The 22289-nt window shown below is 43.7% G+C and overlaps 1 long non-coding RNA gene across 1 annotated transcript; it reads right to left on the reverse strand.

Moving 5' to 3' along the window:
• Positions 1–17466: 17466 nt before the first annotated feature.
• LOC137755933 (uncharacterized) lies at positions 17467–20523 on the reverse strand. The gene is made up of 3 exons (XR_011072131.1): positions 20355–20523; positions 19899–19980; positions 17467–18036 (listed from the first exon to the last, which is right to left on the reverse strand). It is a non-coding gene; the product is annotated as an uncharacterized lncRNA (long non-coding RNA).
• Positions 20524–22289: the final 1766 nt, after the last annotated feature.

Raw genomic sequence — 22289 nt, forward strand, 5'->3', positions numbered from 1 at the left:
CTTAATTAAATTTTATATAACATTTTGTTTTGTATATGAAAAACAGATAAGAAAATCTGTCACCTAAACAATGTATTTAATAGTTAATAAATTATTTTATTAATCACAGTACTATTACATAATTAGTTTGTAATGAATAAATAATAATTAGCAAATAATAGCATATTTATATTACGTAAATAATACAAATACTCAAATATTTGTTAAAATAAATTGTAGCAGAAAAGACTCTAAAAAGGAAGAGAGCTCAAGAGAGAGAACCTTCTCTAAAACAAAACAAATTCTGATGGTAAGATCTTTAAAATGATCCATATGACCAAAAAAATGGGGGCAACACATCAAAGACAGGATTTTGACTGCATGGAAAAAAATCTCTGAATGGGCACCGACTAGTGTGTTTCAAACCTGAGCAGTGGATGGATCCATGTTAAAGAGGGACGTGGGAATCCCTTGGACGTGAAACTGCATCTGGGGATTCATGATCTCTGCTTCACGGTTCAGGTAACTGGCTTTGATTTTTAAATGCGCATTCACAAAGCAGGAACCAGTTAGAAACATCTGGTGTGTTCTTGCCACTAGCTTACTGTAGAGCAACAATTATGCACATACATGATTAAATTACTTAAAAACCTTTTTGCATGCTAGAACTGCGTGGTTTCTAGCTCAGCTGGAGACTAAAAATAACTTCTCCATTGCAAGGGGGTCTAGACGTGACAAACCACGCGGTGTTTGCAAGGATGGCCCCAGGATATATCATAATTTAAACTGGAGATGACTGTATGCAGGTAGCGGTTATGTTCACCTTGAATAGAGAACATAAATCTTCCTTTTTCTTTTACTCTTTGGCTTTCATTTACCAATTCCCTCGACCAAATTCCTTCCTCATTCTCTCCTCCTAGCACTCCTCTATTTCAATCTCATGGAAACCATTGTACTGGAGGAAAGGGACGAAAAGTGTAGATTCATTCAAGAAATCGTAACAGGGACTTCCCTGGTGGCGCAGCGGTTAAGAATCTGCCTGCCAATGCAGAGGACACGGGTTCGAGCCCTGGCCCGGGAAGATCCCACATGACGCGGAGCAACTAAGCCCGTGTGCCACAACTACTGAGCCTGTGCTCTAGAGCCGGTGAGCCACAACTGCTGAGCCCACGTGCCACAACTACTGAAGCCCGGGCGACTAGAGCCCGTGCTCCGCAACAAGAGAAGCCACTGCAATAAAAAGGCGGCGCACCGCAACGAAGAGCAGCTTCCACTCGCCGCAACTAGAGAAAAGCCCGCGGGCAGCAACGAAGACCCAATGCAGCCAAAAATAAATAAATAAAATAAATCTAAAAAAAAAAAAAAGAAATCGTAACAATTATAACAAGACTGTAGATATTAATTCACACTTTTTGCTTTGTCTAGGTTTCCACATTAACATTGCTAGATAATATAAAACATTAATAATTTAAGAAAAATAGCCACATATATAACAAAAGTAATGAAATTATTCCCAATGTTATGATACAGTAATTAATACATTTTAAATACTGAGATTGAGTTAAATGTTTTAATAGTTTTCTCAGTTACTATGGAAGTTATGAAATGGATTCTCAACAGATCAGGAAAATCTATTCTTATCTTTAATCTATTTTAGTCAGTTTTTTTAACATTAGGCTCACTAAGAAATTGACATATTCACTTTAGTTTTATTCAGAATTCCTCACTTTCATTCTGCATAGATTTACTTTTCTTAATTGAAATTTTTATTCAGAGCTTAGCTTTTAGGAAGAATGAATATAAAATGCACTGTGCTCTTCTATCTAAGGTATTCCAGAAATCTCTGCATATCCTTATGTTTCATCACCAGAAAATCATGCTAATATTTCCCTTAAATTAGTATTACGCTTGTTTATTTCCTAGGAAATGGTCTCCTGTGAAGATAGTAAAGAAAGACTATATTCCAGAAATAACACGAGTCACCTTTTTTTCATTAAGACTGTATTTTTAGAGCATTTTTAGGATCACAGCAAAGCTGACAGGAAGGTACAGAGATTTCCCAGACGCCCTGCCCCATACATGCCCAGTCTTCCCACAAGATGGTCCATTTGTTACAACTGATAAGCCTACTGACACATCATCATCATCACACAGGGTCCACAGTTTATCGTAGACTCCACTCTCGATGTTATACGTGCTGCGTTTGGAAATATGTAAAATGACATTTATCCATCATAACAGTATCATACAGAGTATTTTCACTGCCCTAAAAATGCTCTGTGCTTTGCAGACATCCATCTTCCCCCCAACTTCCTTCCAACCCCTGGCACCCACTGATCTTTTTCTGTCTCCATAGTGTTGCTTTTTCCAGATTGTCATAGAGTTGGAATCCTACAGTATGTAGCCTTTCCAGATTGGCTTCCTTCACTTAGTAATAAGCATTCATGGTTCCTCCATGTTTTTCATTTCATTTATTCAGTCATGCAAAAAATGTAATATTTTTCTATACTATAATTTCATCTCTTTTGAGGCAGTATGTGTCTGATGACAAAAAGAAATAAACATTGGCCAACTACGGAAGAACTCTCATCCCAGATTTACATTCAACTAGATAGCCCCTTAGCTGTGACGTAATACCTTGGCTTTGGGAGAGAGCACCTATAGCTGGATACTGACGTCTGCTCACACGGAACCCTGTGTGAGTTACTGTACTTTACAGTCCTTGGATGTAGTCAGCCAGGAACACCAGCACGTGCTGAGATGCCTGCCTTCCTGGATTCTCCGTTGGTCTGTGTGAGCTACATCTTCCTTGACTTGACTCTGAGGGACCTCATTTTCAACCACCCCTAGCCTTTTGGGGGACTTTGAGAAACACAGAGATGGTTTTCAAACCTCCAGAGGCAAATGAATCTTATCCAGCCTTTCCTGTCTCAAGAAGTCTTCCTGCCATTTCTACACTTCTGCTACTGTGACAGGTGGGCACACATCAGGAAAACCCCATCCCCTGCTTGCTCACTTTCTCGAGGAAGCTGAAAGCATGCTTCTGTGTCACATTTTCTCAACTCGAGGCTAAACCTCCAAAGGCTACTCTGGAGATGGGGTAGGGGAATGCCTGGTCCCTACACAGATACACTCCCTGGGCTCCTCTTCTCTCTCCAGTTTTTCCTCCTTTTCCAGCCCATGGAATCTTAAATATGATCTAGGTGGTTGAGGGGAGAAAAACCAGCTCTTACTGTATATTCTTTGCTTATTGTTTAGATAGGAAACCTTTGCTCTTGCTAGTCAATGGATAGAGATTAAAACTCCAAAAAGGCCTTTTCTCAATGACATGTACTCTGCCTTGAGGTTCCAAAGTCTATTAAAAAAAACAAACAAAACAACAACAACCAAAAAAGCTCATCAGATTGCTTGTATCACTACTGCAAGAATCTCTACCTGAGGGCAGTAATATAAATCACCATTTCCCCACTGCTCCCTGAATTTGAGAAGGAGGTGGGGAAGGATAGAGATAGCTGGGTGTGCTAGAACTGAAAAACACAGTAAGTCTTTATAATTTCACTCTGCCACCCATGTAAAGTACTCAGAACAGTGCCAACTATATAAGCACTGATATATTTCACATCCATAGGAGATTAGCAGAGCATATATTATCAAGTTTACAAGATAAGGAAATTGAAACACAAAGGTTTACTTAATGCCTAACAGTCTCAGGCAAGTGGGAGAGGCTAAAACAGCTTCCCTGATCCTTTTCTGTTTTCTTTCCAGGATACTGTGTGGCCTCAGGGAGTTGGTTAAGAGATACTAATTTGTTCTTCATGTGCGCCAAGGCAGCAGTTCACAAATCTGTCTTCTTTTAAATAAAAATTCAACAGGTCTAAGATCAAAATACCACTTTTGAGATATTTTGCAAGTTATAAGCCTTTCCCTAATACTATGCCAATCTTTGAAAAATGGATTTCTCTGCTAATAGAACATGTACAAGAAGGTACAAGAGCTTGAAATCTGTCAGTGTCTCAGTAGGCTGCACCAGAGTAACACTTTGGGAATCTTTTGCACATATTTCACATATATTTCTATATAACTCCATATGTCTAAGAAAACAGGGCTTGAAAGGGGTATAAGTTTGGTAAGTGTGTGAATGTGAAAAAGAGTGTGCCTTCACCCCCAAATCAACTTTCAGGATGAGAAATAAAGTAATTAAAGAAACAGTGTGATAATATTTTTGCTAGGCAAAATTGTGAGGCCAAATTTTAGACATTTTGTTAGCTCTGTGGACTTTCCTGATATTATTTATAAAGGGCCAAGAAAAAATATAATAAGTGAGGATGATAAGTAGATTTCAGACTCACACTGATTTTTGTAGAGCATAAAGGAATATTCGATTCAACTGGGGCAAAGTAGATGGGAAAAAATTTCAAGTTCCCAACTCCCAGAAACTTGGTCAATATATATGATACACTTCTACAATTCATTTTCATAAAGAGGGCTGAAAAATGTCAATGGTGAAAAAAATGGAGAATTAATTTAATGATGTACTTTTGTCTAAAAAAATACCACCTGACTCATCTCTTTTTCTCTCCTTCCCATCTCACTGTTACTGGAATGACTTCTTATTTTGTGAAAAGAGAGAGAGAGAGAGAGGCGGGGGGTAGGGGGGAACTTACTTAAGGAACTAAATATTAAATATTTTCTCCTATAATATATTTAATATAACTACCATTACTGATTAATAAGAGATCTCCATAGACACACAAGTGTAAGATAATCATTTTCTCTGTGGTTGCATTAAAACTGCTGAATACTAAGACGTTCTGAAATTGCTACTTTGTCAGCATCCATGAGAAAATCCTGTATTGAATACTGAGCAAATAATGTATCATAACCTGTTAGATGTTCCATAACAGCTTGAGAAGCCACAACATAAAATTTTGTACATGGTGACCTTATAAGGAAAGGCTTCATGTAAACTTCGGAAACATGCTGATGATTCAGGAGGAAATGCATTTCTCATCTAAGCCATTTTGTTCTGTTTCATCTTGTGTGGCTTTTACTCAATATGCTTTATTCCTTTTTTTTTTCTTTTCCTTTGAGGAAAAAAAATAGAAATATTTTTGAACTTCATTTATGTGTAATAGTGAATTTAGGCACATGTATATGTGGTGTGACTACTGAAACTGTGTTTGGGAACCAAATCTAAGAATTCTTTCCTTAGTGCTAGATTCCCAAAGACTCTCCATTTTTTCTAAAAGTTGTATAGTTTTATCTTTTATATTAAATCCTTGTTTCATTTTGAGTTAATTTTGTACAGAGTATGAGGTTTGGATAGAGGTTCATTTTTTTCCTATTGCTCCAGCACCATCTGTCAAGAAGTCTATCCTTCCTCTATTGAATTGCTTTTGTAACTTTGTCAGAAGTCAGTTGGGCTTATTTGTTTGGATCTATTTCTGGGCTCGCTATTCTGTTCCATTGATCTTTGTATCTGTGATTCCACCAATTCAACACAGTCTTGATTACTATAACTATATAGTGCATCTTGAAATTGGGTAGTGTAATCCCACCCAAGTTATTATTTGTATCTTTTGCTATATATTAAATGTTTTCAACTATTATTTGTTCAAGTTCTTTTCAGCCCCATCCTCTTTCTCCTGTCCTTCTAAGACTTCTATGACACAAATATTAGATATTTTGTTATACTCTCAAGGATCCCTTAGGCGCCATTCATTTTTTTCCAAGTCTACTTTCTCTCTGATTTTCAGATTGGCTAATTTCTCTTGTTCTATTTTCCAGTTCACTGATTTTTCCTCTGTCTTCTCTATTCGGCTCTTAATCCCATCTGCTGGACCCTTTATTTCATTTTAATGTTATTCAGTTCCAAAATTTCTATTTGGTTCTTCTTCATATCTTCTATTTGTTGATACTTTGTATTTTGTGGTGAGACTTTTTCATTTATTTCAAATGTGTTCATAGTTGTTCACTGAAGCATTTCTATGGTGGCTGTTTTGGGGAAGTGGGGATTGCTGCCTTGTTGCTTGTAGCCAGGTTGGGGTAGAAATCTACTTGGCTTTTGTTGACAACGGGGGCAATAGGGAGAAGGGAGGAGGGAGGTTCCTTTTTACTCCTGGGTTGGTGGGACTTCCATCTTCCCTCTGGGTCTCCACTGACACCACTCTGGATGGGAGGGGTGGGAATTCCTTCTTTACTGCTCCCCATTTGTCCTCCACTGACACCATGGCATAGGTCTCATTGCCACCAGGCTGGGGTGAAAGTCCACTGACAAAACTTCAGCAGCAAGTGGGAGGGCTACCTCATTACTGACCGATGGGATTGGAATCCCTGGAGCCTCAAACTTCTTCCCCTACACTGAGTGGGGAAGGGGTGCAACATTACCACCTGGCAGAGGTGAAAGTTCCAGCTCCTAACCTGACCTTCTCTGACATCGCCTTGGCAGGTGGGTTGGGGTCCCTCTTTACAGTCTGATGGGAGTGGAGGTCTAGGCTACTCACTCAACATTTACTGACATGGGTGGGGTGGGGGTGAGGCCACAATATTTTCTGTGGTTTTTGACTGGAGTAGAGTGGTTATTGTCTAAAACTTTTCTTTCTAAAGTGCCCTCTCCCTGTCTTTTGACTAGAGCAAGGAGGCTTTTGTTGGGGCTTTTTTTGTCTGCACCTGTTGGTGGGTCTGGATCGCCAGCTTCTTCATCTCCAAGTCTGGGATAATTGAGGGTAAAAGAAAAACAGGGGAATGCACCCCTGTTTTAATCCTTGGGTCCCAAGTTTCCCAGCTAGTCCTTTTTCTTCTCTTCACTTTTAGAGTTTGTTATGTATATAACGGTTGTGGTTTTTAGTTGTCCTTAGAGGGAAAAGTATGTCTACTCCTTCTTCCCAGAAGCAAAGTCTTTTGGTGTGATTTTTAAACAGTGCTGTCTCAAAGGCATAAGTGAAAAAATTCACATTATCAGTGATTTTACAAAACACCATCAGCCCCAAGTTGAAACTGCCATTGGAGAACTTTCATGAGGAACTACTATAGGGAACCTACACATAGAAAATACTATTAAAGAGTATTCTTAAGATTAAAGGCATGTTAACATATATAGTAATCCCATATGTCAGTGTATTTCCAATTACCTAAAATTTACTTGAAGAACAGAACACTGTTGGCAGACTACTCCAAAATGATAATTCTCTCTCATATTTTTGATGGGAAAGAGGAAACCATATAACATGAGAAATGCCTTTGCATCATCAGCCTGAACCGAATGACTTTTCCCACAGTTTGTTCAGTTTGTGGATATTGTTTTCATCTGACTTCATCAACCCAGTTATCAAGGTGAAAATCATCCAGAAAACTGCCTTCAGGGAATAAAGATGTTGAGCAGACCACTGAGGCCCATAAAGAACAACTTGCATCCCAGACGAGAAAATAATTTTCACCCATGTTATTTTCACTTAGGAGGTTATCGCATCATAAAAACAGTAGATGTGGAAAACTAAATGAGAATTGGCCACAAGAATACAAATGCTCTGAATGGTGAGAAGAGCAGTTCACTGCAGAGGCTCTGGTATTTACTATAAGAAGTCTGAAAAAGGCGTCATCTGTCTAAAAGTCACTTTTTGTGTAATATTTACTTGAGGCCAAGATTCTGAATGAAAAATAGCTATACAATCAATCAGGTAGTTGTTTCTAATTATCATGATTTTGACTTTATAGAAGCATGGTCTTGAGTTTAGCATCAATTTTGGTATGCAATACACTATGCATAAACATGCATTCTAAAGAGGAAACTAAGGACGGGTGAGGGGAAGGGATCATATTAAAATAGCTCAAATGTTTTCTGAAAATATGACTTAGAATCTAACATTTGGTGAAGACTGTATATGCTTTGGACTATATGATTTCAACTAGGAACAGGGTCATTCTCATGCTTTTTCACCATCTGTTTGCAGTCATAAATCCAATTGTGAGAAAAATTCTACTCTTATGACATCTTTGTGTTAATTGAGTTGTGCCCTTTTTTGCAGTAGTTGGACATTTCAGGGTCACTAAAAGGGGTAATTTAATCAAGATGTAGGGTCCTTTCATTCTAGATACAAAGAGATGCAATGATGGTTTTTTTGGTGATGTTGACATCCTACAAATCTACCTCAGTTTACGTAGTAACTCACTTAGAAACTGTCCCCCTAATGACTTAATTTGCTTAATAAACAGCATTTCCAAGTTTCCTTTAATAAAGGCTCGCTATGGATTCTTCCCCCAAATGTGCTGATTGTGTACAGAGTCCTTAATAGCATCAACATTACCTGCTGTCTGAAGCCTTCCTTGATATAGTCAAATAAAGTTCACTGATCTGTCCTCTGTGCTCTCCAGACTTCCTACACATATTTACATAAGTGGTTCTCAACTGGAGCTGATTTTGTCCCCCAAGGAACATCTGACAACGTGTGGAGACATTATCAGTTGTCACAAGTGAGGGAGTGCTCCCGGAAGCCAAAAATTTCAATCGTGACAAGATGGAGAAGCCATGATCTAGCTTAAGTCACCCTGCCGGCCACACCTGACCCTGGATTTTCAGTTAACGAGGACATGGCTTTATGTCCAATTCCACCCTGCCTGCCCCACGCTGCAACAGCCACTGCACCCGCTCGTCTCCTGCCACACCAGCTGAGTCCAGAGGAACCTCAGGGGTTCTGCTTCTGATCCCAGAAAATTTAATATGGTTTCTTAACTCACGTCTTAGGTGGGGTTCCTTTCTCAGGTTGTGGCTACAGCACGTTTCCATTTATAAACAAGCGTGAGCAAGGGAATGACTGTCAAAGATGCCCTAGTAGATGACCTAGGTGTCAAAGACAGTCTTTTCTGCCCACGTGGTATAACAGCAGCCTTAACTCCTCCTGATAAACAGGGTCAGTTGCCGGAGCCTGGATGGTGACTCTTCTTCCTGCTCACCTCTGGCATGAGAAACTCAAAAGTCACCAAGAAGTAGTCATAACATAATTAAATCCTTGGGCTTGTAATTGTCTGGTTTTTACTGCTCTGTGGATGCAGGAGGTGAAGGTCTCTTTATCTGTAGCCAAAGAGACCCTCTGACTTTCACACTTCCATTTCAATTGGTGATTAATACCCTTCAGTCTTTTATTTTCTTTCTCTAGTTCATCCATGGTACTCACGAGAAGCCATCCATTTCCACCTTATATCACCTTCCAGTCTTCCAAACACCTGTGGTATTGCACTGCTGTTGTCCCAGAGCATTCCTTTCCACCCACATCCCATCACAGTTCTCCAGGAATGAAAGTCTTAACAACTGAAATGCTACAACAGGCAATTAGCACTCCACCTACTAACCGGATGGAGTACTCGTTGCCTACAATCAGTTAGTAGTGAGTAATCGAGCACCAACTCTCACGTTAGAGTCTGCTCCTTCTACTAGAGTGCGGAGCTAGCTACACCACAGCACAAGAAGCAATTGTACACATCTTTTCCCAACTCTGCATTCAGTCAGATCTTCCAAGGTGGGTGTATTTACACCCTGGAAATTGGCAAGAACCACAAATCATGGCGTATTTTTTCCCAGAGAGCCACTGCTTTAACATTTACCTGCACACCACTGGTTTCCTCTCCAGTCCCCTCTGGCACCTGCTGTCTTAGGTTGTTTTCCTGGAAAACAGATTTTGAGATGAAGATTTGTCTGCAGGAAGTTTATTGGGCTATTTAGAACAGTACCTGTAAGGAAGTGAAGGAACCAGCATAGGCAATAGGGAGAAGTTAAAATATAATGCAGTCTGCTAAAAGGTTTCAGACAATCCCAGGAGTTCGAGTTGGGATTCCCCAACAGAGTGGCTCAGAATTGAAACGGAGAGCTGGACCTTTGTGTGCCTGCACTGCTGAGTCAGAGGATGTTGGTTGCCCCAGCCGGGTGTGTGACCTTAGGGGGCCAGTTCCCTTCAGCTGAGGACAATTCCTGGGGGGATCCCAGCTGTGAGCCATAAGTGGCCAAAAAGCATTCCTGAAACATCTGGGACAGTGAATGTTTTGGTCCTCAAAGTGGGATGCTGAGCAGTTGTGTGCCTCCTTCTGTACCAATAAATATTCATTTCACTTTATTTCTTAAGTACATCATTTACTTAAGAATCTTATAAGATTCTCTACAGAACTTTCTTGTAGATAAATATTTCTATACATTGATATTTATTTTAATAGTAAATGCCTAAGAAATAGGGTTTTCAATGGGTTGTGTTAACTTATGGTTCCATTGGCCAAGAGTCCCCCTTTCCTTGCACTTTCCCCAACAGTAGTTATTATTAATATCTGCAAATATAACAGCTGAAGAATGCATTTAATTTTTGGTTAAACTGGCACTTTTTTTATTGCTAATGAAATTAAACATATCTCATATACTTAGTGACTATTGTATTTCTAAAATTGTAAACTATCTGCTCATGTTCTACCCCCTTTTTCCACTCTGAGTCTTTTTCCTTATTGATTTGAAAGGGCTTTTAAAAATATTATTAGGATTCTAGCTCTTTTTCAGTGTTACACATTGAGAATATTGTCACCAATGGCTTTATTAAATTTTTTTGCTATTGGAAGTTGTTTTTATTGCATACATAATCAAAACTTTCAATATACTTTCTTGCGCACTACTATTATTATCACTATCAATATGGCTAAATGTATTGAATTCTTACTATAAGGTGGGCACTATTCTAAGTGCTTTGAATTATTAAGTCACAAATCTTTACGATAACCTTATGAAGTATGTGTACTACTGTTCACATTTTATCAGATGAAGAAACTGGAGAATGGAAAAGTAATTTGCCAAAGCTCACACAGCTGTGACTGGCAAAACCAACAGTTTGACCCAGGGAGTCTAACTCCAAAACCTGCATCCAGAATAAATTATATATATAAATTATCCCTAATAATCTCACATCACATACACTTAATGAGCTAAGGTTATGCTACTGCTATATTGCAGTGAATATCGGTAGAATTTAATATAATTAGATTAGGGTTTATTTTTCATGATAAAATTACAGTGTGACGGTGTTGGGTTGGAATCTCAGGATATTTTACTTTTCTACTATAATTTATTTATACTTTCTAGGAATTCTAGACTATCCTTTTCCATTACCAAATCATTATAGAATGATTTGGTAATGGAAAAGGAATAAAACAACATTTGGTTTGGAGTGAAAAGGGGGAAAATATAGCATTCACCAAGTGACCAATCATTAACATTTAAATCAGCTCGAATTATGAAAAGGAAAGGAAGAGGAAGAGCTTTTTTTTCTAGCCCTCTTCTTTTGTTGTTCCTCTCCTTACAAAAAAACTTTAAAAACCACAATGATTTATAGCACTTATGAAAATAAGTATTTCACAAATTTGTTTTAATAATAATTCCAATAATGTTACCATTTTAGATAGACCCACTGAATCCTCAAGATTATTTATACTTCATTGTTTTTGTGTGCTACCTTGATCACTTCTTAACTATATGTTTAAATCGCTGAAATGAGGGTGTTAGGAAAGTTTAGTGAGTTACTAGGACTGACGATTTGGAGTTCATTAACAAAATGAGCAGTGCATTGTTATTGAAAGAAATATCAATTTAAGTGACTGTCAAATTATAGCTCCTTCTTTCAGGCCTGGAAGCAATTGAGTCCTGTACATTCCACACTTCTGAGGAATCTTCTTTTGCATAATCACTTAACCATTTTGACTGGGCAGCAGTACAGCTTTTAGATCTTTGCTTGTTTCTTTTTCATATGCACTCAAATCTAATTGAAATGCGTTATCACTGAAGACAAGCAGTCATCTTTCAGAAACCTCCATTATCTTGGCAAGACTTATTTGATGAATAGTTGCCTGCCCCGTGTCAGGCAGGACTCTCTGTGCTCTGTGTTGGACATCACATCACCCTCATGCTCTTCAGAGGGAACCAGGCCTTTCTATTCTTCTGCAGATGACACCATGCAAGGCACGTATTCCAAAAGAGCATCTCAACAGGTTTTAAGCCTCTTCTACCATTTTCTGCAGTAACTCCATTTGGTGGTTTCTTTAGCTTCAGAACAATTCCAAGGCAGACACTCCCAGCCCTGATGCTGATATTTTAAATGACCTTCCCTGGGTTTTCTATGCGACAGAGCCACAAGGGAATGACGCAGTGGTCATTCAGTCATTTTGAGAGAGCCTGGAATATCCCTGGGGAGCTGTTAGAAACAATCAGCCCCTCCTTCAGGAAATGAAAGGAAGTGCCAACCCAGTGGAAATTTATTTATTACCTGTTTGAAAGCTGCTGAAATAACAAAACATCCTCAACAGACCAACCAGGGCTACACAAAGAAACTGAGGATATTCTCACGTTGGGGCCGTGAACGTCATTCAGGCAAGTGAGTGGAGTATTTTGTTATCGGCACCCCCAAAGAAGGAAGAAGGCAACGTGGTCATATAAAGTAAATTAAAAATAAATTAAGCATCAGTGAAAAACTTTCCTTGACCCAACTCATGGCAGGAAATCTGCTCAAAGCAAGCCTTGGGGCCAACCAGGTCAACAGCTCCTGCGTCAGAGCAGACGTTCCGTCACATCTGCACTGAGCTGGGAACGCACTACACTCAGGTTCTAGGAGTTAAAACCAGACCTGCCTCGGGAGCAGCTACTGTCCAAATCATTTCTCGAGCCTGCGGGAACCCTCAGGACTGAAAGTTATAATCATTTTCTTTCCTTTCCCAAGGCACAGCTCTGCATCTTAGAGACTCTGTGTGTGGGCCCTGGGGCCGAGGAAGGCCAGCCCTTACCCACACTGTGCTTTCAGTTAGGTCAAGTGGGAGCACTTGTCTCTTCCTTTGATCTTTCTGAGTTACACTGCAGGTGATCCCTCTGCGTTGTAAACCTCTGTCAATGCCTGAAAAGGAGGCTCTTTTCTCCCAATTTACTCTGCCTGTACTCTCTTGTGATAGTGTGTATTCTTGGTCCTCTTTTGAAAGTCTGCCTTCTCTCCAGTATGTAGAAGTAAAATTATATAGGAAAACATAGGAAGAAGGAATTCAACCTCAAAGACTGTAACCTAGAAATAGGGCCTGAGTTGCCACCCTGCCTGGCCTGCCCTACAGATTTCAGACTCAAGATTGTAAAATCACCTCTCATCTAAATTTCCAGCCTGTGCATCTGCCCTATGGATTTCGGACTTGCCAGCCCCTATAATCATCATTGACTCCAAGCCATGGGCTGAGGTTCCCCAGGAGGATGTGAGCGACAGGCCTTGGGTTCTGGAGGCCCCTCCCAGCAGCTCTGCTGGCCCAGGCACCTTTACCCCTCGGACTCTGAACGGGGCGCCCTGCGGTCTGGTTGCTGGAATGCCCTGGAAGGGGAGCATCCTTGCGTTGCCGTGCAAGCTCCTCTCCAGCTGGGCGGACCACATCCTCCTTTCCTGGGCCTCCTTTCCTGTCAGCAGTGGGAAGAGCCAGCACGACCAGGAAACACCCCCAGTGCAGGTTTGCGACTAGAGATGCCAGTAAGCATGTGCCCTCCAGAGGAGAAACCGGGGAGTGAATCCTGCCCAGAGACGCAGAAGCCGTTTTCTGACTGAGAGAACACAGACAGAGAGAGAGTCTTGGAAGTAGTCCTGGGGACCAGGCTTTCATGGCAGAGTCCCAGGTGATTGGCAAGGAGGCTCTGAGCCTGAATCTGGAGAGTGAGATTTGAAGAAATGAAAGTTGGCAAATTTAGCCCACAGAAGGACTCACTCTCTCTGCAGGGGCATACTTCTGAGGTGACTCGGTGGACTGGAGACCATCCCCAGGGCCACCTGGGAGGCACGTGCTGAAGATGGCAGAGCCACGTGAAGGAGGGAGCCTGAGTCACCGAGTCACAGCCTGAGCCCCAGAGGAAAGTCAGCCCTTCTAGGAACACCAGGATTGAACGGGGACACACTAGCTCCACAGAAAACCTGTAAAATGTCAAGACCTTGCCAGTTTCAACTGATTTCACCTGAGTTCTTGCGAGTGCAATCGAAGTCTCTCATTTCGAGGACACCCTTGAGTCCCCTGCCCCTGCCTGCCCGAGTGACCACCACGAAGGAGAGCAGGTGCCTGCAGGGGACGGAGATCCCTGTGACCCTTGCAGGGAGAAGCAGCAGTCCCTGCTGCAGAAGGAAACTCTAAATCAAGGGACAGCCTCACCCAGGGACGTGATGCCAGGAGCCCTCACGGCAGCCCCTCCGTTGTGACGGGACACCCAGGCCGGAGGGCGGGGAGCGGACGTGAGGCAGGACTTTGATCCTCTGGGTCTGCCGTAACGCCCGAGTTCCAGGCTGGTCTCTGGCTGCAGTCGGCTCTTTCCACTCCCTTCAGAGCCGCGACTAGCGATGCCGTTCTCCCGGCGTGCAGCCAGCGGCAGAGCGAGAGCTTCACTGTCTTCCGGAACGTGGCCGCCCTCCCCTCCGCCAGCCCAACCGATGCCCCGTCCTGCTTGCCGGGCCTTGTCTTCTCTAGGGACAGAACAGTCCCCAGGGCTCTGCGCAGTCAGCTGTGCCCACGGGATACTGGCCGTCAGCGGAGAAGCCGGGGCCCTCTGGAGCCCGGGGAGGCCTGCCGACCTCGCAGGAGCGTCTGCCCTGCGGGCCCCGGGCAGCTACGGGGTCTCCGCTCGCGCCGTCCAGTTGCTTGAGGCCAGGCCCGCTCTGCCAGGGTGTCCCCGGGCGCTCCTGGTCACACACTGCCGGGGTCGTTTCCCCAGTACACAGCCCACACGCTCTAAGGAGAGAACAAGAGTCAGCCAAACGATCACCTGCCGGGGCTGAGGACCGTCACAAAGCCCACGGCACAAGCCTAGGAAATCCTCAGGTCTCCAGGCGCGGAAGCCGGTCCTCTCCGCGGACCAACTCCAGCGACCGGCAGCGCTTAATCAAAACGGAACAGGGCTGCGCTTGAAGACACAGCGCGCGTTCTCAGAACGGGACAGAAAGGGAGCCCCCAGCTCCCCCCGGCAGGCGCTGTCACCACCTCCACAGGCCACCGCGACCCGGGCCTCGCATCGCCCAGAGAGCTTGAGCACCGCGAAGACGTCCCACGTGCCGCCACCCGTGTCCCCCGCGGCTGCAGGGACGAGACGCCGTCCACCCGGACCGACTCCGGCCCCCGGCCTGCCACCCTGGCCCACCGGCCTCAAGCTCGGACCCCAAGCGTGGCCCCACGCACCCCGACTCCGGCCCCGCCGTCCCCAAAGCCAAGGGACCGGCGGGGGGGGGACCAGGTGAGCTCGGTGAAAAGGGAGGTCGGCGCCCCTTGTCCAGAAAGCCCCTGGCTTCCCAAGAGGCCGCTCTAGGCCCAGCCGGGTGGGTGGGTGCCCCGCCCGTCGCCGGGTCGGGCGGAGTATGCAGAGTTCGGGCGCCCACGCGCCCTCCGCTCGTCCCCGGCGGGCAGGGCCAGCGCAGGGAGCAGGGCACGCGGGCCGGCAAGCGGGGCGGGACCGCCACCGCCAGGGAACCCTGATCCCCGCCTCCCATCCAGGGCGACGCGAGCGCGGCAGCAGCAGAGGCGCGGCCGGCACCGGGCACCGGGCACCGGGCGTCAGGTGATGGGCAGCGAGGGCACCGTGTCCGTGCAGGCGCGGAGGCCCTCCCGGCCGGCGAGGTGCAGTTCCACCCCGGCCCCTACACCCACCCTCTCGTCCCAGCGTCTGCCACTGTCCTGGGATGCACCCGTGTCAGAAATTAGCCAGCTACTCTGCTTGGCCAAAAAAATAAATTATTCATCGGCTGCTGCTGATGACTCACCTTCGGGAACAGACAGCCGCTCCAAGAGGCATCAGCGTCCGTCTAATCCCCTCACGCAAAACAACAGCTTAGCACCTCAGGAGAACGCAGAACGACTTCAGGAGAAAACAGTGCATGGTTTGAATGAAAATCTCTTCAGGAAAGTCTAAAAACTGCTTGCCTAAGAAACTGCAGCATGAAAGCAAAGAGTACCTGCAAGCCGAAGGAACAGAAAAGCGTGCTTGAAAACTCAAACACACAAACGAAACAGGTTGTGAACGATAAAGAGAGCCAGTTAAAATCGCCACCTGAAACTGTACTGAAGGTTGTAAATTTGCCTGATCTCTTTAGAGAAGATTATAGGACGACAGCATCTTGGAATTCGAGAAAAAGTGTGCATTAGAAAAGGGAGATCAACTAATCAGTCAGAAGTTGATTTGAAAAAACTCACGGATGTTGTTACATGTAGATGTTTCTTTTAAAAGACTTGAAGGAGAAAAATAAGAAATATTCAAAAAATTATCTGAAGACAAGACACTCGAATGAAGAATTTACAGGACAAGTTAAAAAAAAAAAAAAAAAAACAAAAAACTTCAAACTGAGTGAACATTTTTGCAGACTGAAAATTCGGAGCTTGAAAGAGATTCAGAAACTTCTGCCGGAACTTCAAATACCGCCTACATTATGTCGAGAACGTGTAATGCAACTTCAGGGAACACTGCTAGAGGGAACGGGCTGCTTACAAACAGAGACCAAGCTCCCCAAAGTGTACGGAAACACAAACTACACAAATCAGAACTCAGCCTCTCCAGGGAGGGATGAAGATGTGGACAAAGAATTGGAAAGAATCACTTTCTTCTATCAAAACCAGATTCTCCTCTGTGGGAAAAGAGCTTATGGAAGTTGAATGGCAGCCCTGCCAACCTAGAGAACGCCCAACAAGCTTAGAAAATGACCGCAACAGACAAATCGTGGCTAAAACACTGTTCAAATTCCAGCCTTCCCTGCGGGAGCCCTTCGGTTCCTGCTGTTCCACCTGCAGCCACAAAGGCCTGCAAGTATCAGGGGGTCCCCCTGGATCATACGATCCCCAAGGAAGGGGGAGGTTTAGGCTGGGAGGGCTCAGAAATCCGGAGTCACGTGCAGGCTTGATCAGCTTTCACAGCGGCAAACCCCTGATCTTCCACAGCCACAGCGCAACAGTTGCCAGTGTTTTTCTCTCTTTAAAAGTAATTTTGATTGAGCTCTTTTTAGTTTAACTGCTGATATTTAATTGATGCTACAATATTTCCTACTGTAGCTTGATAGCATTTTAATTTTAGCACAGTATTTTTCACATGTGGATTTGTTTAATGTAACTCTCATGAGTACATATTTCCACTTCATTGGACCCTCTAGAATTAGATTGTATACGTATGACATATTGTATTTTGATTTTATATAAGAAGGCCACTATTACTTAAAACCACCTCTGAAGCTTAACATGAATAGAGATGTTTGAAACAATAGAGACCATTTCTGTATGCTAAAAAATATAGTCTACATTTTACACAAAATGTGGCTGAAGATTCAATACATCTGGTCTACTTCTACCTTCAAAAATATTTGAAGCTTCTGAGCTTTTGGTCACAACACTTAACTAAATTTTATTTTGAGAGAAGGAGAGGTATTACTAGAATTCTTCTCTACTGAGAGAAATATTCAACTGAAGAAGGAATAAGAAGAGGGCCACTTTTATTCTCGAAGCAGGTTAAGCACATGGTAATTGTTTTTAACCCGTCCACTTGTTGCACACACACTGATTGAGAACCTACGGCTGTCAGACCCCCGGCTGGGGATGCTGGGCTCACGGCAGCACCGCCCTCAGTCCATGTGCTCTGGAGGGTTCAGGGAGCAGAGAGAGGCCGAGAAGGCAGTACTGGGGAACGTCAGGAAGCAAGCCCTTCCTAAAAGGGAGAAGTCACTACCTGAGGGAGAGCAGAACCTGGTCAGGGAGACAGAGGGAAGCGCATGCTAACTGGAGGAAAGAGGGAGAGCAAACATCAGAACAAGAGCAATCAGGGCAGTCAGGGTAAAATAGCAACTTACCGTCCGTGCGGGCGGGCAGCAGGCGTGAAGCTGGTCCGATTATAAAAGGTCTTACCTACCATCCTAAGGCGTCTGGCTTTATCCTGCACTTTGATGAAAGGGTTTGAGCAGGGCGTGCTGCAGAGTTTCACCTTAGAGAGAAGATGATGGCCCCTCTTTAGAATGCAAGCCTAGCCTCAGAAACGGGCAGCTGGCAGAGAGGTCGCCTCCTGACCTAGAAGGTGGAGAAGGATGAATGACTTTGGCAGACATCTAGAAGGTAGAACACGTAGGACACAGAGTAGACAGGAGGGAGAGGGAGATGGAGAGACAGAAAAGTGTAAAGTTGTTTTGTTTTGTTTTGTTAAGATTTTCCAAAGAGGGATGCCTTTAACTCCGGTAAGATGCACAGAAATACAGACAAGTGGGTCAGGAAAAACACATTACCTTTCTGGGTCTGGTCCCCAACACAACCCAGATAACCAGATACACTTAGAAAGAGACCTTTGCCTAGTGTTGCGAGAAAAGGCTTTTTGATCAACTGTTGTGTGTTCTCTCCCTATGTCTCTTTACTTGAGGGCTTAAATCGGGTTTATCATATTGATGTATGCAAGGCCCCTTTTCCCTCTCTCCTTCTTTTTTCTTCTTCCCTTCTTCCTAGCAATGTAATCAGCACCTGCAAATCTCTACCGTGCAAATCGAGCTCAAAGGAGGACAGTAATCTACATCCAAAACTGCGGCTCCTCCGTCTCCATCCTATCACTGCCCCTGAGCAGCCTAACATAATCACCATCTGGAATCCCTTACTTTTGTTTTTATGTGGCTTCATGGTCTATTCATCCCTAAAGTGGAAATGTAAACATTTTACCTCTTTTTAACTTTCTACTTTAACATTATATTGCCACTGGTGTCACATGCCGCTCAGTGCCTTGCTGTCTGTGCTGTATTATTCTCTTCTATGTGAACTTACCCTTGTTTATTTATCCACTCTACTACTGAAGCACATCGGGTGGTTTCCAGGTTTGAGCCTTTTTTGTACACTTCGGCACATGTCTCTCTTCCAGCGTACAGGAGGTTGCTAACAGGTTGGGGTTCCTCATGTTTTTCAGAAGAGGAGGATGCCGTTACACATTTTCTTCCCACACAGGCTTAAAAAACACTTATTTCAATCTAAGTGATCTGTCTTTTCACAACTGACTATTGATCCTGAATCCACGAAGAGTCTCTTTTTACGTCACACCAGAAGGACAAGCCCCGCTGCCGAATTTAGGCTACTGGTTAACGCAGTGGAAAATAAATCAGTCACACAAGTCATGTGAACGAACCGGCCCAACGAGTGCAAACAGGGCACACAGAAGCCCCACACATCCTCAGCAATGGAGGCTTGCTTGTTTCCTCTAACGGGCAGATAAAAAGTTGGAGTGAAATGTACTCCTGACCCTTAAGACTCTTGTTTTTTGTTGTTTTTTTTTTAACATCTTCATTGGAGTATAATTGCTTTACAATGGTGTGTTGGTTTCTGCTGTGTAACAAAGTGAACCAGTTATACATATACGTATGTTCCCATATCTCTTCCCTCTTGCAAGACTCTTGCTCTTAATCGGAGCGGAGACAGGTCCCCAGGCTGAGAGGCAGCCAGAGCCTGAATCAGAGACGCACCGAGGGGCGGAGCGGAATGTTCCAGAGCTCTGAGGAGCAGCTGCACCACCGCTTTGCTGTCAGGGCTGCTTCTCCTTCGCGCCTCCCAAAGTCCTAAGCAGTGGACCCCGCCTGCACCCCGTAGCTCCCCTGGCCCGGACGTGTCAGGAGTAGATATAACTGTGCAGGACGGAGAGGGGCACTTCAGTACTTCCAACAAGGTCCTGCCTTCTAGGCTAACATCCCCCCTCTGCTGCAGCGTCAAAGGCTGTTTCGCTATTAAGACATTTATATTTTGGCCTGACTTTCCCACCTAACATCTCTAGAACCTTTGTCTCAACCAAGTTTGAACCACATATTCAAAGAGCTTCTTGCTCTCTACTTTGTTTCATTTCCTCTAATTTCTCTGGAAATTGGGACTTTTTTTTTCTCTTTCCTAGCAGAGTATATAGTACTTACTCATCTCCTTCACTCATCCAACAAATATGTGTTGAGTTAGACTTGTGAGCCACATACTCTGCTAGAGCCCAGAGATATAATGCTGAAAAAAAGACCAAAATTCCCCTTAAGAATTTTAATTAATCACACTGTGACCCGCCCCCCCCCCCCATGAAAATTACAACAAGGAGGTGGCGATGGTCCCTGATCTATTCTGGCAGCCCTTGAGTGCAAAATCCTTCTTAAGGGAGTGAAACTGGGTGAAGGGGGGGGTCTGCTGAGGACGAGCCAGGATCTAGAGAAAACGTACTTCCTGCTGCTGCTTCATCTCTCTGTCCCTCCGGCCTCCGCGCCCATCCAGGAGGCGGCATCCCCCAGCCGACCACCACACCACCCAGCTAGGACACTGACCTTCCCTCTTCCGTCCTGCCCACCCACCCCCTCCCAACCTCCCCACTACCCTCCTTCTGACTTCACCTCCTGCTGTTTCCACCGAGTCCACAATGACTCACGAGAACTCTTCCTTTCCACTTCCTCAGAAGGTCGACATCCCCCAGCTGGGTTTTCAAGAGGCTCTCTGTCTGGAATTCCCCTCCTCTTGTCACTTATATGATTAAAACTTTCTCATCTTTCAGATCTCAGCCTAGCTGACATCTCCTCGGAAGGTGACTTCCTCAGAAGAACAGAACCTGTAAAAATCATAAATTTGGTTTGGTTACTTCTACATTGTTTCTCTCCAATACCAGTCTATCATCTCCTCAAGGGTGAGAACCATTTTCCCTCTTATGTACCAGAGACTAGCATAGGGCCTGGTACATAATACACCCTAAAGGCAATTTTGCTGAACAAATGAATGGATGGTGTTAGATACACATTTGATTTTTTTTGTCAAATAAAATCTTTGTTAGAAAGATTAATTCCACAGGCAAGAAACAGAAATTAATTGGAAAAAATTTAAATGTTAAATGAAACTGTTCAAGTCTATATTATATTAGTCAGGGTTCTCCAGAAAAACAGACTCAATAAAATATACATGTACATAAATAAAATATACATATACATATATACATAATTGACTCATGCAGTTATGCAGGCTGACAAGTCCCAAGATCTTCAAGGTGAGTCAGCAAGCTGGACCCAGGAGAAATGATGGTTTAGTTCAAGTCCAAAGGCCATGACCCAGGAGAGCCAATGGTATAGTTCTAGTCTGAAGGCCCATGGTCTCAAGACCTCAAGACCCAGGAAAAGCCAATGTTTCAGTTTGAGTCCAAAGGCAAGAAAAAACCCAATGCCCCAGTTTGAAAGCAGTCAGGCAGGAGGAGTTCCCTCTTAAGAGTCCCTTCTGTTCTATTCAGGCCTTCAACTGATTGAGGAGGTCCACCCACCTTAGGGAGAGCAATCTGCTTTACTCTGTCTACTGAATCAAATTTTGATCTCACCCAGAAACACTCACAGACACACCCAGAATAATGTTTGACCAAATGTCTGAGCACCTCATGGCCCATTCAACTTGACACATAAAATTAACCACCACAATCTCCCCGTAACATCACAATTGTGTTTCCTCTGCATATTGTTGACCTTCAAGGTATCCAGGTGAGCTCAAGTTCATGGTGCAGGGGGGGCTCCAGAATACACTATGTGTGATTCCAAGATAGAGGACCCAGTGACTCCTGTCTGCTGCTAGACCAGTTGTCTTTCTCAAGCTGGGATTCTACGCTACAGGTGAATGCAAGAGAACGTAACTAGAGTCAAAGCAAGAACCCAGAGCTGCAAAGTTATCGTCACCATCAAGTGACAGAGGAGGAGAAATGGAATTTATAATGCTTATTTATAACAATAAATATTTGTCATTATTATTGAATAAGTGCCATTTACTAACTGCTTGCCAAATACTGTCCTACGCATTTTACATACAATACCTCACTTAATCATCGTAACAACCCGAGTTATTACTATTACTCTTCTTACACAGGAGAGCAAACCGTAGCACAGAGAGGTTAAGCACCTCGTCTAAGGACAGAGATGATGAGGCAGATCAAGGATCCATACCCAGGCATTTCTGCTCTATAATCTGCACTCTTAGCTGGTGCACTTGACCACCCCTCAGAGACATAATTGTGCACCAGCTGTTTATACACGTTACCTCTTTAGTCCTAAATCAACTCTGCAGGTTAAAATTATTGCGTGAGGAAACTGAGAAAACAAAGACTAATGACAGTGAAGGAACTGAGGCTGCAATACAAGTTAGTGGAAGAAACTATTTTTCAAACTATATCTGTTTGACCCCTAAACCAAGTCTCTTTCCAAAATTCCTCAGCTACCTCCTCTCTGTGGATTGAATCCAAGTGGGCTCATTCATCTCCAAAGCGAAGTTTCCAATCACACATGAAACACAATCTCATATTGATA

This window comes from Eschrichtius robustus, chromosome 21, assembly GCF_028021215.1.
Source record: "Eschrichtius robustus isolate mEscRob2 chromosome 21, mEscRob2.pri, whole genome shotgun sequence".
Lineage (NCBI taxonomy): Eukaryota > Metazoa > Chordata > Mammalia > Artiodactyla > Eschrichtiidae > Eschrichtius > Eschrichtius robustus.